The sequence below is a fragment of the Rosa chinensis genome, chromosome 5 (assembly GCF_002994745.2).
Source record: "Rosa chinensis cultivar Old Blush chromosome 5, RchiOBHm-V2, whole genome shotgun sequence".
NCBI classification, from domain to species: Eukaryota; Viridiplantae; Streptophyta; class Magnoliopsida; order Rosales; family Rosaceae; genus Rosa; species Rosa chinensis.
Genome location: NC_037092.1, coordinates 27,200,959 through 27,218,227, shown reverse-complemented (window position 1 = coordinate 27,218,227; position 17,269 = coordinate 27,200,959). Strand labels below are relative to the sequence as shown.

The 17,269-nt window shown below is 39.1% G+C and overlaps 1 pseudogene; it reads right to left on the bottom strand.

The window, feature by feature from the left end:
- Positions 1-4,942: 4,942 nt before the first annotated feature.
- Positions 4,943-14,623, bottom strand: LOC112203550 (annotated as a pseudogene).
- Between the last annotated feature and the right edge of the window lie 2,646 nt (positions 14,624-17,269).

Genomic DNA, 17,269 nt, shown 5'->3' with positions numbered 1-17,269 from the left:
CTTATGGTTAAAGTATCATCATAGATTTTATTGATAAAAAAGGTCAGAGGCCAGAATGACCATTACATACCCTTCCGCTACTATCTATAGACATACAAGAAGTTATGGTGAAACCATGGTGGTACATAGGATAGGTCCATTAATTAGACATGCATGTCTTGCTCACTTATTAAAGTAAGCCTATCCAACTACGAACTAGTTAAGCTTAATAAAACTAAACTAAAAAGCCTGGGTACAAATCTAAAGACCAGGCCTACTTAGTAGCCCAAGAAGCCCATTCGCAGGCAGGCTCGCTGTCCTCTCCTCCACCGAGAACTGGGCTCAAGTTTGAGCACAAAACAAGCCCAAACAAACTGATCTGGACACCCATAAACGGGCCAACCTCATCTCCGACGGTTTCAGCGTCACCGGTGAAGACTTCGGCTAAATTCAGGCTGTGTAGAGCGGCGCCCAGGCAGTTGCAGCGTCAACCCAATGGGATCCTAGTTGAGGGCGTCGGAGCACCTGTGAATAGGAGACAGTCCAGCCGATGGCCGGAGCGAGATTGATGGCCTCGGTGACGGAGTGAGACTGACATCGATGCCGATCGGAATCAGATGTTGAGCCACCCAGACCACCGCTAAAACTGATCGGAATCAGTTTGATGAAGAGGTCCCGGCTTTCGGCCCCCATCATAAGAGAAGGTTTCTTGTAGACCTTCTTACAACAAATCATAGAGAGAGATTAGACGTCCTGGTATTGAAGATTAGTGGCCAGAGCTGCCACTTTAGAACCCGTCCCCGTCATAAGCCGACAAAGCTAGGGTTACGCAAAGAAGATCGCGGCTAGAGAGAGAAAATAAATTGACTGAATTATGCATGGAACATTCCTAATTAATTTGATGAAATTATAAATGAAAGTTCTCTAATTTGAGGGAGAGGGTGTAAATTGATTATTTTAAGTAAATGACCCTAAATTTTTGCAATTACAAATTCAAGGTGCAAATCGACAATATTACCAAATTCAAGGAGCATATTGGCAATTAAGTATTTCCCATTGATTATTAAATTAACTCCCAAGTTAAAATTTGAAGCATGCACTTCGCTACGCTACTCTTATAATAGCAAAATCACTACGAGTACATTAAATAATCAAAATTAGACAGGCCTCACACATCATGACACCATGCGTGTGAAAGTTGAGATATATATAGGATTTTTCTCAGGTGCGGATGTCCGTATCGAAATTTCGGTATGGATTTCAGGTTTTCACCAACTTTCCGATCACATATTTTGATCTTAACCGTTCAGTTTTTAAGTCATAATGTATAGATCATCTCTACAAAATTTCAACCAATTTGGTAATCGTTAAGGCATCAAAACCTGCAATTTACACGAACGAACCGAATATGTCGAATCAGAACCGTTCGTGTATATTGTTGTAATTTGCAGTTTTGGATGCCTTAACGATCACCAAATTAGCTGAAATTTTGCAGAGGTGATCTATACATTAGGACCTAAAACTGAACGGTTAAGATGTGAAAATATGATCGGAAAGTGGGGGAAAACTGGAAATCCGTACCGTCCGCAAGGTACGGAGGTCCACACCGTAGCCGGACTGCATATATATATATGATTAAAAAAGGTCAGCCCATTATATAGATTCAACAAGCAGTAAAAACGAAACACCCTTATAGGGTCGACAGAAAAAATCTTTTCTCAGAGTACTCTAAGACTCCTATTCTAAGACAAGAACAAGAACACAATATACTCCCAGTACACCCACCTTTTAGACAGTTCACTCACCCTTATTTTAAACAAAAACAAAAAATCTCCGAAGCAAGAATAAAAAACCCTCAGAGATCATGATCTTTGCGACCTAACAAAATTTAAATGCTTTCCGGAAGCCTCCTCTTCTATTTCCTTCTCCTGTGTTGCAGTCCCAGCAATAGTTGCTTCCTTAGTCATGCTTTCGGCCTCATTCACCACTGTAGAATCAATTTGACTCTTCCATTTACGAGATTTTCTCTCCTGCAGCTCCTGCTCCAAAGCTCTAGTAGATTTTGGCTTGTTCTTGCTTCCTCGGGGACGACCCAATTTCTTCTTCTTGAGATGATAATCTGACCATTCTTATGCTGCAACACCAATGCTATATTTTCATCCACTTTGAGAGCTGGAGCAGGAAGTGACAAGATTCTCTTACCAGCATTAATCAAGTCATAACTCGCTCTTCTCTTTGAGCCCAGTATCGGCAAGCTAGACGAACCCAAATCCAAGATCGGTTTCATCAACCCTTTCTTCACCTTAGTCAACATCTGCATGGGAGGAGCCATGGTCTTGGAAGCATCTGGCACTAAGGATTTCCAGTTCTTGAACCATCCTACCCTACCATTCTCAATCAAGCCTAGTGGTGGACAAAAACCAACTCCCGCAGCCTTGGAGCCATGCACCACGTCACCTCCTTGTGACGCATGACCTCCCCCATCTCCATGCAAAGTAGAATCATGCAGCAAGCCATCCCCCACTGCTTCCTCTGTTGCACCACAATCTCCATTCCCATTCCAGCCCTATCAAATAATGGCAACTGCTCCATCATTGGAGCTAAAACTGGTTCTGGATGTAGGCCATCCATCTCTAATGACAAACCGGCCATCGCCGCTTCCAGTGGCCCATTATGAAGTTCCGCCTTCTCTTTCACCAGAAAACCATCGCAACCTTGCACATCATGATAAAAAAAAAACCACAATCCCTACAGAATCCCTTAACCTTCTCATAAATAAGAGTAATCTCAAGCTGCACCATTGTAGAGAACTCAAAGAGCATCCGTGTTCGTACCGTCTGACGGGTATCTAACACCAACCGGATTCTCTGTTCCTCCTCCCTCTGACGAAGTGCCGCTTGATCAAATCTGAGGACTTGCCCCACAGCAGATCCAATTAGGTTGAGAGCATTCTTGTTGCGAAGGGTCACCGCAAAGCCCTTAATCGCTACCCATATTTCCAATCTCCCACAAGGGGACGGTCTCCACTGAGCCCATTCCATCGTACTCACCTACCAACAAAATTGTATTCCTATAGAACCACGGCCCTCCATGCAGTGCCCTATTGCGATCCGCTTCATGGTTGAACTGAAATAGGAAGCGATCTCCGGCCTCATGGATAAAGAGTCCCGATTTGATGTGCCAGATCGAAGGATCGAAGATATGGTACCCTTGAAACCGGGGAAGCGGGACTTTGGTCCAAGCAAACACCCAACCATATACCAATGGTTTCCTTGCAGCGCCGTAGTCAGAGTTGGCTGGGTTGCGATAGCCAAAACACCAGTAGGATTCTGTGCCATTAAGACCCAGACAATGGTTTGAAAATTTTGGTCGAAGAGGTTTTTCTACGAAAACCCTAGCAGAGTGAGCGGCTAGGTCAAAAGAATTAATATATACAAAAATGTTCACCTGGTCAGTTATTCACCAAGAAAATAATGCTCAACCACCATTAGATGTAAATCAAAGGGCAGAGAGAATTATTATTAAGTTAAGGTTTTGTTTTCCACCCTTGGATGTAAATCTAAGGGTTGTTGAGCATAAATTCTTTGGTCAACAACTGACCAGGTGAACACCACTGTTAATACACGCACACACACACATACTACAGTGCGGAAGGTACTGATTTCCCGTTTTCCCCCACTTTCGATCACATTTTCACATCTTAACCGTTCAGTTTTTAGGTCCTAATGGATCACCTCTGAAAATTTCAGCCAATTTGGTGATCGTTAAGGCATCCAAAACTACAAATTACAACAATGTACACGAACGGTTCTAGTTCGACAGATTCGGTTCATTCATGTAAATTGCAGTTTTGGATGCCTTAACGATCACCAAATTGGCTGAAATTTTGCAGAGATAATCTATACATTAGGATCTAAAAACTAAACGGTTAAGATCAAAATATGTGATCGGAAAGTGGGTGAAAACCGGAAATCCATACCAAAATTTCGGTACGAACGTCCGCACCTGAGAAAAATCCTATATATATCTATACTATTATTAAGAGAAGAGAGATTGCTCTCCAAAACTGAAATTTTTTACCAAAATATCCCTCAAATATTAAAAAAACATTTGAACTCAAATATTTGAGAAAGACAAAATAATCAATTCACAAATAAAAGAAAATTAAAAAAAAATTAAAAATCAAAAATAAAATATTTGCAGCAATTTTCTCCACATTCTGTGGAATAAATTCCCATGTAATTATCCACACCCATAGGGTGTGTTTGGAGTTTAGTATATATATATTCAAACAAGGAGTTGTTTTTTATTATTATTATATATTTCTTTTTATAGGAGTGGATAGCTTTTCATAAAAATGGGTGGTTTTTTTTGACGTATTTATCTGTTTCCAACTTTCACTTTTTTTTTTTCTCTCTATTTCTTTTTTAATTTAAAATAGGGGAAATGATCATTTACCCAATTTCAACAACAAAATTGCCCACTTGCTCCACTAACAGTTTTTTAACCCCATTTACCCAAAACACTCTAAGAGATTATTTCCCTACTACCAAATTAATTCTTTTTTTATTCTTTTTATTTATTTTTGGGACTTTTTTGCCCTTTCCTTCTTTCTCACTTAGAGAGAAAAGTCATCCTCCACCTTGCTGTGCTTTGGTGACCAGTGGCCGGTCGCGGACTCTTGCGACCGGTGACCGGAATCCAGCGACCGTTCACAGGAATCCGGCTTCAGGACTGGTGACCTGATTCCAGCGTCTAAATTTATTGCCCCCTAATAATACCCAGTAACCATATTATTGCCTCCCAGTAATCATATTATTGCCTCCCAATACTCATATTATTGCCTCTCAATAATCATATTATTGTCGTCCAGTGAATTATATAAACTCCCAAAACCAAAATGAATACACTACAGGCACAATTGATCAATTTATAATCATATTATTGCCTCCCAATAATCTTATTAACGAATCGTCTTTTCGAACTTTCGGTTCTTTCTCTTCTCTCTATACCTCAACACCCTAGCTTCCCGTTCCGCCGATGAAATCTAAACCGCTGGATGCATTAACTGATTTCCGATCGACTTGGGGTAGGGATCTAACAACTCCGTCAGCATGTTGCCATCTGGCACGACGCTAACATCCATAGAGGATGATGATACCTAACAAAGAGAGACACTGTTAGATCAGATCGATAATAAGCAGTAACCAATTCACAAAGATCGAGGAAGGTGGCTTACACTCTGGCTTAAACAGTGACCATGGTAGCCGTAGATGAAAGGCTTGGAAGTTGGCAACTCCATTTCAAAGCTTTGAGGCTGGACAGTCTTGCTTTGCACAGGAACCACTCCGTCAGTACCGCTATTGTTATGCTCCTCCTGAGTTGGAGCTTTCGGATCCACTGCCCCATAATCCAGATCCAAATACAGATCCAAGTCGGAGAACATGTACTGCCCCAAGTTCAGATCCGTAGGATCTGGGAGCAGCCTCGGCTTCCTCTCTGCTGACCTCAGTAGTCTCTCCGTCTCCGTCTGCGTCGGACAAGTAGCGGTCATTGAGGAAGTTGACCGCAACATCAGATTTGATGGCAGTTGAGTCGTCCGAGTTCAGTGAGTAGGCGGCTGAGGGGGGTTAGCAGAGTGGATTTCTCGGTCGCAGAGCGTTGCATCGTCGGCCTTGCACGTGACGTGGGCGGGAGCTTGCTCGTACACCTCCCACCTTCAGCCGGAGGTGGAGAGAGAGAGAGAGAGAGAGAGAGAGAGAGAGAGAGAGAGAGAGAGAGAGATCGGTCTGCAGAGAGAGAGGAGAGAGAGTGAAGTTGTAATTTTATAATTAATTGAAGGTTAAAATTGTCATTTAAATACTGAATTAGGTAAATGAGGTTAAAAAACTCTTAGTGGAGTAAGTGGGCAATTTTAAAGCTGAAATTGGGTACCCTTATCCATTTTATGAGTTTGTAAAGTTTTTTAATATTTTAGGATCATTCTGGTACATTTTTCTGTTTTGGGCGACCTTGGAAATAGTTTTATGGGCGAATTGAACCTGCTTCGACTCTCTCGATCTCCTTTGTCGTCAATCCGCCTGCTGAAATCTGCATATTACTTTTTTTTTTTTTTTCATTTCTTAATTCACCAACCTTCGTTTTCCCAATTTCCTTTGGTTTGGGATTTTCTGTGAATCGGTTCACTTAGGGTTTTGGTTTCCTGAATTCCGAGGTGTTTGAATTGATATAATACATTCTGCTTCTTTTAGGTGCGTTGTTTATAGAATTTTGCAACTGGTTTAGTTGTCCCAGGCCAATTTGTATGCAGCTCAGTTCTGTTTTGGTCTTTTTTTGGGTAGCTGATTTATAGCTAGAAGTTGTATGATTAGGTTCGAAACAAGAGATTGAGTCTAATATGGACTTTAGTCAAAGTTAATGGTATGCGTTTAATCTTCATAGTTCATGTCATGGAATAATGTAACATAGTTCATAAAATGGAATAACGTAATGATGCTGTCTTGACATCGGTGTAGAAGAAAATGATAGGTTCATTAATAAAATTTAGTCTCTTGCATTGTTTGACATACCAATTGTGGATGTTATTGTAGAAAATCATTACCAACATGGATCCAAGAGTGCCAGACACACCGGAATCATTGCACAGAACAATAGATACTGAGAAAGGAGACTTTTTGGGGGCTCAGCATTTTGATCACTTGGTTGGAGTGGGTGGTTTTGACCCGTGCATTTTTTTAGAGTACTATTTTTTTGATGACATTTCTTGAAGTACTATGCTTCTGTACGGTGATCATCTTCACTCAGTGAATTTTTTTTTTTATCCTCAATAAAACTGCCTGCAATTATTATACACATTCTTGACTCTTAAGAAAACTGTCTACAACTCATAAAAGTAAGAATTTTTTTTTATTTTGCACTCATTATTGACTCTCAATAAAACTGGCTAAAATTCAATAAAGTGTTAAAGAAAAATCACATTATGTGCCTTCGTAAAAAAAACAGATGAAGAGGGAATCAAGGAATTGCAATCACATCACAATCAGCATTTACTATTATTATTGTAATTGATGTTAATTAATGTTTCCATTGTAATTCCATCTCTATATAAAGGGGCTATAAAATGAAATGAGTAAACCAATTCCAATTCTATTTTACTTTAACACATTATCAACACGCTCACAGCCAATAGCCAAAAAAAAAAAAAAAACCAAAACCCTAGAAGAAAAAAAACTTTTTCTTCCTTTTTTCTGCCTCCACCAAAAAAAATTTCCCGTCCAGCACGCTGCTACCCCCTCCTTTCCCACGAGTAGCAAGCCCAACAACAGCCTCCTCTCCTGCCCACCCACGTGATCCTCCCCGCCTTGTAGAGCCCAACACCTGCATCACAGCCTCAGCCCACTGCCCTGCGCTTGCATCAGAGCCGCAGCCTCGCGAGCCTTGCAGCGTCCCCGTGTGACCTGCAGCAGCCGAGCCGAGCCCAGCATCCTCGCAGCCTCAACCCTGCATCCTCGCAGCCTCAGTTTTACGCACGGCCTCCCATCTGCGGTGTCTGGCTCTGGCTCAGAAGAAAGACAGAAATCCAGAAGGAAGAAGAAGAAGAAAAAAGAAAGAAGAAAAGAAGAAAGAAGAAAAAAAAAGAGAGAAAAAAAATACAAACAAACCCGACCCAAAGTAAAGACCTGGCCCAAAAGAAAAATAGCAGGCCTTGCGGCCCAGAAAAAAAAATAAGAGAGAAAAGAACAAAGAGTAAGGCTCACTGCTAAAAAGAGAGAGAAAGCGGCCAGTTTTCTCAAGCCCAAAAACATTACTACGCACGCCTGCATCAACACGCACGTGCGCTAGAATTGTTTTATTTGCTCGAAACCAAGTATGTTCTCTTTTATTTATTTAATTTCATACTATGGTATATTTAATTGTTTATAAATTAGAACTTTTGAGCATGCTATATTATTGCTTATTATATATGTGATATATATTCGTGGAATCTAAAGCATGTGAATTTTATTTATGTTTACTATTTTTAAGCATGCCTTATATTTTATTGTTTATGTTTTTATTATTTGTGAAATTTGAGCATGCTTTGTAATGTATTTTTATATATGCTATGTTTTATTCTTTCTTACGTGCTATGATTATTACTTATTTAGAATGCTATACAAAAATTGTGTTTTGCCATGATAATGAAAATTCATGGGCATTATAAATACATACTTACTGTGATAAAACATTTTCACATAGCATCGGAAAAAAATGTGACCATTACGAATCTTGGTCTTAAAATCTAATTCATATTTTTGAAAAATAATTCACGTCGATGTCTTTATGACTGCGTAATTTATTTCTTCCCTCTTGTTTATGTAGATGGTTGATCCAACTCGACCTGAATTTGACATTTTAGACTCAAAAGGACTTGAGTACCACCGTTGGGTTTCCGATGTAGAAACTGCCTTTGTGGCAAAAGACTACACTGCCACCATTACCAACCCCAAAGACGATGTACCATCTAACAAGGTGAAAGCAAATGCCTTAATGTTTCTGAGTCGACATATTGATCCTAGCCTACGTTGGGAGTACCTTCAGTTGAAGACATCCAAGCAACTGTGGGATGCCCTTAAGGGACGTTTTGGGAACATTCATGACACTTTGCTCCTAGAACTAACCGTTAAGTGGAATGAAATCCGCTTACTTGTCTATAAAAGGGTCAATGACTTCAACAAGGACATGTTGCGCCTAAAGGCACGTCTAAATTTCTGTGGAAAGGAACTCACAGAAGATGATATGATCCAGAAGACTCTTTCCACTTTTCCTACTTCAGCACTTATACTAGCGAACCAGTATAGGCTGGAGTATGACAACAAAAGAATTACAACCTTCATTAAGCTAATCAACCTACTGCAAGTGGCTGAGAGGCATAATGAGGTTCTATTGAACAACAATGCCGGGCCCGTTGGGACAAAGAAAATTCCCTAGGCTAATTATGGCAAAATGAAAGGTGGAAAGAACCCCAATGCAAAGAGAGTTGGACATGCTGATCCCTACCCATGTGGCAATAATGCACCACGTGCCAAGGGACATAGGGGTCATGGTATGGGCCGTGGAGGCCCTCCAAATGTATGGCGTAGAGATGGTGGTGCTGGCCCTAGTGGTCATGGAAACAATGTGCAAAAGGCACCTAAGAACCCTTCAGTCAAACATGAAAGAGTTGGCAATGAACCATGCTATAGGTGTGGAGTCATTGGGCATTGGTACAAGAACTGCCAAGCAAGTAACAGAGTAGCAGCCAATTACAAGAGGTATAGGGAGTCTAAAGAACAAGAGACTCACTATATGGAAGAAGGAGGCCATGACCCAGACATCAACCTCACAATTGCAGACTTTAATGGCAACAAGGAACTTGCTCAGTCAATCGATGCTCTAGATTTCGACTTATCTGCTTTATTTATTTTGTTTTCCAAAAACAGTTGTGAAGGCATAATGCCTCATTTTTAATGAGACTATTGCTTGGTCTTAAAGTTTATTTCACTACTGGTTTGATGAATTAGATTTCTGAAAAAGACCTTGATTTGATTATCGTTGGCTTATTAATAAATTTCGGCTTTTATTCTGAAGTATTGAATTTATTCGAATTTATTTACTACACACATTTACATGGTTCGAAATAAGCACTATAAAGATGTAAAGCAATACATCTAGAAAAGAAAAAAAAAAAAAGAATGAAAAGATTATCATTCTAAATAGAAACACTCTAAAGAATATGAGATATATATTCAATTTAATTAATTATACCTCCTATTTATTTGTAGGAATGAATCGAGGAGAACTTGAGTGCTTAGTTGATAGTGGGACTACCCACACCATATTAAGGAATAGAAAATTATTCATTGAATTAATAGCGTACAATTCCTCTGTGACTACAATGATTGGATCATCACAAGTAATAAAAGGGTGAGGAACTGCCAAATTTTTGCTTCCTAATGGCACAACATTTAAAGTCACAGACCATTTGTATGCACCAAGAGCTAATCAAACCTTGTTAAGTTTCAAAGATATTCGTGCCAACGGTTATCATGTAGAAACACACTGTGCGAATGGAACTGAATACCTTTATATTACCTCTAATGAATGTGGAAGGAAACGCATTTTAGAGAAACTTATGAGTCAATCTAGTGGACCGTACCTCACTATTATTCGGATCATTGAATCCTATAATGTCACCAACAATGAAATATGGGATACTGACTCAAACAGGCTTTGGCATGACCATGTAGGGCACCCTGGTCGTGACATGATGATCCGTATTTTAAAGAACTCACACGGACATCCCTTCTTTCAAGTGAAAAATAAAATGGGAGAAAAATCTGCCACACTGCAAGGTGTCGGTCCTAGTACTGCTCAAATGCAGCCATTGCCTTCTGAAGTACCATAAGCATTGCCTCCCTTCCATTATGCCTCATTGACTATTTCAAAGGCACATCACTCGTTTTGCAAAGCCTGCTCTTTTGCAAAAACAGGATCGAGACCTTCCTATGCTAAAGATACAAAACAAAACATTCCATTCTTACAAAGGATATAAGGAGATATCTGTGGACCTATCCATTCAGAATGCAGACCATTCAAGTACTTTATGGTTATGGTAGATGCTTTGACACTCTGGTCACATGTCGCATTATTGTCCACAAAAAATGCTGCATTTACAAAACTCGTAGCACATATTATATGTTTAAGGGCTCAGCATCCTGATCACCCGATCAAGTCTATAAGGCTTGATAACGTTGGAGAGTTTACATTAAAAATATTTGATGATTATTGCATGTCTATTGGGATCGATGTAGAGCATCTTGTACCCCATGTGCATACACAAAATGGTCTCGCAGAAGCCACCATCAAAAGGATACAGATGGTGGCTAGGGCACTAGTTATGCGCACCAACCTGCCTGGGCTTATGCAATATTGCATGCAACTTTACTTATTCGTTTCAGACCCACTGCTAGCCAACCATTTTATGCGTACCAGTTGGTAACTGGATATGAGTCTGACATTTCACACTGACGCATATTTGGTTGCGCAGTACATGTGCCTATTGCGCCCACACAACGCACCAAAATGGGTCCTCAGAGACGATTAAGTATTTATGTTGGATACAAATCCCCAATAATTATCTGCTATTTGGAACCCTTGACAGGCGATCTCTTTACCGCTAGATTTGTAGATTGTCACTTTGATGAGATAGTCTTCCGGTCATTAGGGAGAGATAGGAAAAAGGATTTTCTAAGGGAACGACATGAATTGTCGTGGTTTGCCCCCACTCTGTCTCATTTTGATCCCCGCACTTCACAAAGTGAAAGTGAAGTGAAAAGAATAATCGATCTTCAGAACGTAGCAGAATTGATGCCTAATGTGTTTACTAATATTGCAAAAGTGACGAGATCACATATACCAACTGCAAATGTGTCTGCAATGTTAGAATTCCCCAACAAGGGGCATAGCACCACAGATAGAGGCGCTGCAACCACACTTAATAGAGGTGTGGTTGAGGCCATGGCTCCCCAAAGGAAGAAGGGTAGGCCACTTGGTTCGATTGACACTCACCCAAGGAAGAAGAGGGCGAGTAAGGCACAAACCGATGCATTAATCATCAATGTAGAGAATCCCTCTCATGAGATTGTCTCTGATTACAGTTATGTCCATGAATCAATACTGGAGGACCCTCTGATGTTTAAAATGATTCACTACAACAAATCAGGGTATTAATGACCACTGCATTGGTCACTAAAACTAGCAAATCTGGTCACTAAATATGTTTAGTGACCAAATTTGGGTGGTCACTATAGGTCCCTCACTAATTCTATTTAGTGACCAACAATTGTAAGTTGGTCACTAATTCAAAATGTCTTTAGTGACCATAGTCTCATGGTCACAAATTCTAATTGCATTAGTGACCTACATGTTCATCACTAAAGGTGTTACTGATGGTCACTAAATTGCAAAATCTGATCATTAAAACTACTCACTAGCATGATTTTACTGACCATATTGCTAGATCATTGGTGCTTTGGTAGACAATGTCTAATTTTTTATGCAATAACCTACTCAAAGCAGCCTTCAGTACTCCAACTACACAAAATGAAATGAACTATAAAACCAGTTACCAATATTAAACTATTCCAATACAACGTAAGACATGAACCTCCATCTTGAAATACTAATTTGCAAATCCATATATACAGATGTCAATATCCATCATTAATAGCAATTTCAAAACAAATTGAAATACATACAAGTCTATCTAGAAGTTTAAATACGCCTTCAATGATAGTTTGCAAGATGTACTTTTTTGAAGCTTAGACCAATCTACAATATAACAAACATATACAACAAGTTATAATCTTCATTTATAACAAGTGATAAAGTAAATTCAAAAGTGGTGTTCTTCAATCAAATAAGAAACGCATGGAGCAAAAGAATGGAACTTGATTAAAAAACATTAAGGAAGAAAAAAGAAGAAGAATCTCATGATGTTAAATACAGAACCTTGATTGCAGTAAACCAACATAATACAATACTATATCCAACTAGCTTGTTTAGAAGAATATGAAACTACAATCAGGATCATGGTGAAGGAATTACATTGGGAACCATTAGCCGAAGCCTATGATAAAGTACTGATGTATGTCCATCTACCAAATAAACTAAGCTACCATACTGGAAACTACAATCCCGCTTGCAATGGAAAGACACAATCATAAATCATATTCAACACAAACAGTATGGTATTAGATAAACAGAGAACACTAAACTCAATTGAGTAATTGAAAGACTGTACAAAAAGATTTTGGGACTAAAGGAAGACAGGAAAGACGGTGTCTTCGTGTTGTACAAAAACCACATACTTGGGCAATATCCTGGGGGGTGGATCAGAAACTCACAGTGAGAATAATGTTCTGGTATCTCTATTCAACACAAACAATATGGCATTAGATAAACAGAGAAAACTCAATTGAGTAATTGAAAGACTATACAAAAAGATTTTGGAACTAAGGGAAGACAGGGAAGATGGTGGATCAGAAACACACAATGAGAATAATCTTCTGGTATCTATATTCAACACAAACACCTGTCTTACTACAGAAAATATCAGATTTGAGGATCAGTATGACTCACAACCTATAGGTGATATACATGGACAGATAATATCAAATCAAGGATACAAGTAGAAGATGACTGACAAATTAAAATATCTAAAATTACATATAACAGATCACCTGCCACCTTCAAAAGAGATACTACTACATCAGTAATATAATAACACTTGAACATTGCCCATAAGAATGTATATTGCAAAACACTAGCTTTTCCAACAAAACAAAACAATGAAACAGTAAAAGAAAAATACCAGCAAATGCTATAGGTCGTCTGGGACATCCAAAGCTCTAGCACAATCTGTAGAGGCAACAAGCTATATGACAAAAAAAAGTATATCAATTTATATCAACAAAGTGGTTGCCTAGAGTCGAGTCGATTTCCTTTCTCGTGAGAGATAGGAAGAGGTCATTGCTGATTGCTTCAGGATGACTGTAAGCAGTGATTATTGTTTTCTCTCCTGCTGCCAGGAATGTATTTCTTGTATCCTCTGCGATGATCTTTTTGATATATTCGAGAGACATGGCATTCATCCAGGGAATGCTTGAATTTGGCTGGCCATTGTATCCAACACAGGAGGGCTGAAGATATCTCTTTTGAATAATTCTCACATAATGATAAGGAGAAATGTATTCAACTTCATCGTTTGTTTTCTGAATCCATTCTAGTGGAGTAGATCTTAACTTCAGTCGTAGAGTGCAGTCATTTTTTATGACATTTTTGACTGTGTTGACGATGATAGGGGGCAAGCCTTTGAGATCATCATTTGTTTTGGTCCAAAGATTATGGACAAAACCATTTTCAACAAGCCAGAGCTTGTGTTCTTGAGGATGTTCATTCTGAACATTGACTAAGTATATTCCAACATAAGGTCCTGTAATAATGAAGAGAGTTAGAGGAATACATGCCTCAGAATTGTGACTTCCTATCAGATCAATTCAAACCAATCTGATTCTTTTAATGATATGATAGGAATTCTAGCACTTTCTGGATCTTCAAGATAATGAATTTTTTCATTCCGAACAGCACTCTGCTGTGTATGAACTTCTTCAAATTGTGGTCTAGCATTTTCATGGAGTTCTTCAGCCAATGCAAATAGAGTTGGGAACATAAGACCATTGTTTCGTTCTTGAAAGGAAAATAAGAGGTTGTCTAGGATTGCCTTCTGGTGGTAAGCTAGCCTCCTGCCTGTTCTGAACACAGGATCATTGAAAGTTTGTAGTTCATAATTAAAAACATTTATTACTCCAGTTGGAGTTGGTTTGCTTTTTGGCAAAGCAACAGCCATAAACGGTCTTGATGAACTTTTACAGTCTGAAGTTTGAGATGGGCTAGCCAATCCTTTACCCTTGGATTGATCAGTTGTGGCTAGTCCTTTTGGACTTAGCAGAAACCTTTTGAGGATTTTTTCTTTAGGGTCCTCCGCAGCTTCTTGTTCTTTCTCAGTTCTTCTGTTTCTGGGATTGCGACTTTTGTCGTCATCTTTGCGGCTGAACATTGCCATTTCTTTGGTTAGGGCGTTTGGAAGATAGTTCTTGTTTCCTGCAATTAATTCAACATTATAATCATATTGGTTAAGAAATAATTGTCAGTTTGCTAATCTTCCTCTATCAGCAGCTTTATCAAGTTTAAAATTTTTAAAATTCTTTACCCTAACACAATCGGTGTGTACAGTAAGCGTACAATCCACTGTTTGGCCAAGAACAAATTCCACCCATTCCTAGTCTTATGTAGACTGTAGATTAAGCGTACAAAATGTTACATATATTGCTAGCTGGCCTGTTCCTATGTTTCTTGGAAGCTTTGATAATGGGAAACACAAAATCAAAGAACAGAATTGAAAAAACAAGGCAAGAAGCCTCAGAAATAGGCCATCACCTGAGCAGAAGCGCCCATGAAGGGCGGAGTTTCTCGCCACCGACTCTCACGAGAGGAGAGAGGAAACGGAGCATTCTAGCCTATGCAGAAACGATATCAAGATTCAAGAGTGAAGGTCGCGGTCCAAGGCATAGCCGTTGCAGAAACCATACCAATATCGATGGTGTAGGGGTTGAGGAGATGCTGTAAGATCTCCGGTTAGCGTCTCATCCCGTCCCATCTCCCATCATCTTGGCCGGTAAGTGCCTGTTACAATTTCAAATATTTTTTATATCTGATTTTGCTGTGGTAGAGGACGGTTATTGAGTTTGGTCTCTAATTGAAACTTGAAAGACATCGGGTTGAACTGGTATATGGTAATCAACTAGGTTTCTATGAGTAGAGTATGCATCAATTTTTGTGGATTGAAGATGTTATAGTCTTACTGTGTTAGTCTGGGGCATGGAAAGTTGTGTGTTTTTGCCTTCATTGTTGCTTTTCTTCACTGTTCTGTTTGATTTTGATATTGGTTTAGCTGGGTTATAATATAACATAACAATTTCTTGTATTGTGGTAATGCTAGTTTTGCTAGAATTTTGAGCTTCTTTTGTTGTGCTGTTGTTGTAAATTGCAGTTGATTTTGGCTTTTTTGTTTTAATTGTGTAAGTCTTGCCTAAGAAGGAATTCTAACTGATGGCTTTTGCTTTTCTTTTGTCCATTTTGTACAACTTAGGGCTTCTGATGCCAATGCTTCTGTTAGCACATCAATCCGTCAAAACTGGTCCATATCATCCTATAAATTAACTTCTAAATGTAAGTATATTCTCCAAATGAGTTGATCATAGTTTCTTGCTCCTGTAGAAATTTTTGGCTTTTGTTATTGGCTTATAACAGATGAGTAATATGAATAATGCACGTCTTCAACTAAAAGCACTACCACCATATTTGAGGACTCAGAAGAGCACTGCAGCTCAATTTTAGTTGTTGCTGATTTATCGAGCTATGCTAAGATTTTAAAATCTCGTACATCGACCTTCGTTCACAGTTTTCTTAAAACTATTAGTTGCATATCAGACGTGAGACTGACATGAGCCCCAACTAATTAGAAATATGATGAATAACATACATGGCATCACCTCCCTGTCCATCTTTGTCGTTTGACTTAAACGAGGTCGCCTGCGCTGAAAATGATTACTTGCGTTTTATGATGAAGTGCTTTATATGTCATTTGGATAGAGATTGCAATGGCAGATTTAGGATTGAAATCTTGGGCGGGCTTGGATTTCTTAAATTAAAAAAAAAAAAAAGTTAAAATATATATATATATATACACCCTAAACCCACCATCAATTGTACAGACCCCGGCACCCTGCTGGCCTCAAATCCCTCAATTGCTCATGAATTTACCCTTGGAGAGATTGATTAATATGATGTTAGCTATCTATGAATCTCCACCAAAACTTAAACCTCCAAAAATACACATAACAAAGAGACAAAGATAAAAATAGGTTTGTACTGCAGAAAGATTATCCCCACAGGCAAGCATCTTAGGTGCCAAGATGCTAGTACCATCCATGAAAACAAACACTAGAGCTCAACAGAAGCCCCGGAAAAAAAAAGAGTGAATCAAATTGCAATTTCTGGTGCATCTATAAAATGGGCTCACATCAATTAAACCCACTTACTTACCCACATCAATTAAACATTTAAACCCACATCAGTGCATCACATTTAACCCACATCAAGTCATCAATTAAACAATAAATTGCTGATTTGCAGAACAAGGAGACGGAGAGAATGCTGCAATCTGCATACCAGATTTCCAGAGCAAGAGAATTTGAGATTTGACTGCAACCTTCATTCTTCAATCCACGAAATCTTCAATCCAATACAACCTACGAAATTGAATTTCACATCAATCCTTAACCCGATAAATTGGCCCAAATTGGATTGATTCAATTAAACAAAATTGAACTTACATTGAATTCATTGCCCCAAATTGAAGAGGGAGAGTAAGAGAAGTAGATACGACTTGATCTCTGAGAGAAGTGGAGAAGGGAGAGCCGCATGCAGCGAGAGGAGGAGGAGGAGAGAGTGAGACTGTGAGAGACGATTCTCCAATTTGAAACTCCAAGTAGGCCGTAGTCGATGACTCGATGAGTGGAGAGTTACTTCCGAATGGCTACTGGGCTTCTGGAGTCTGGACTCTGGACAATACCCAATTTAAAAAAAAAAGTATATATCTAATTTTTTTTTGAAGCCCAAAAATTTCAGACGGGCTTGAGCCCGCCCC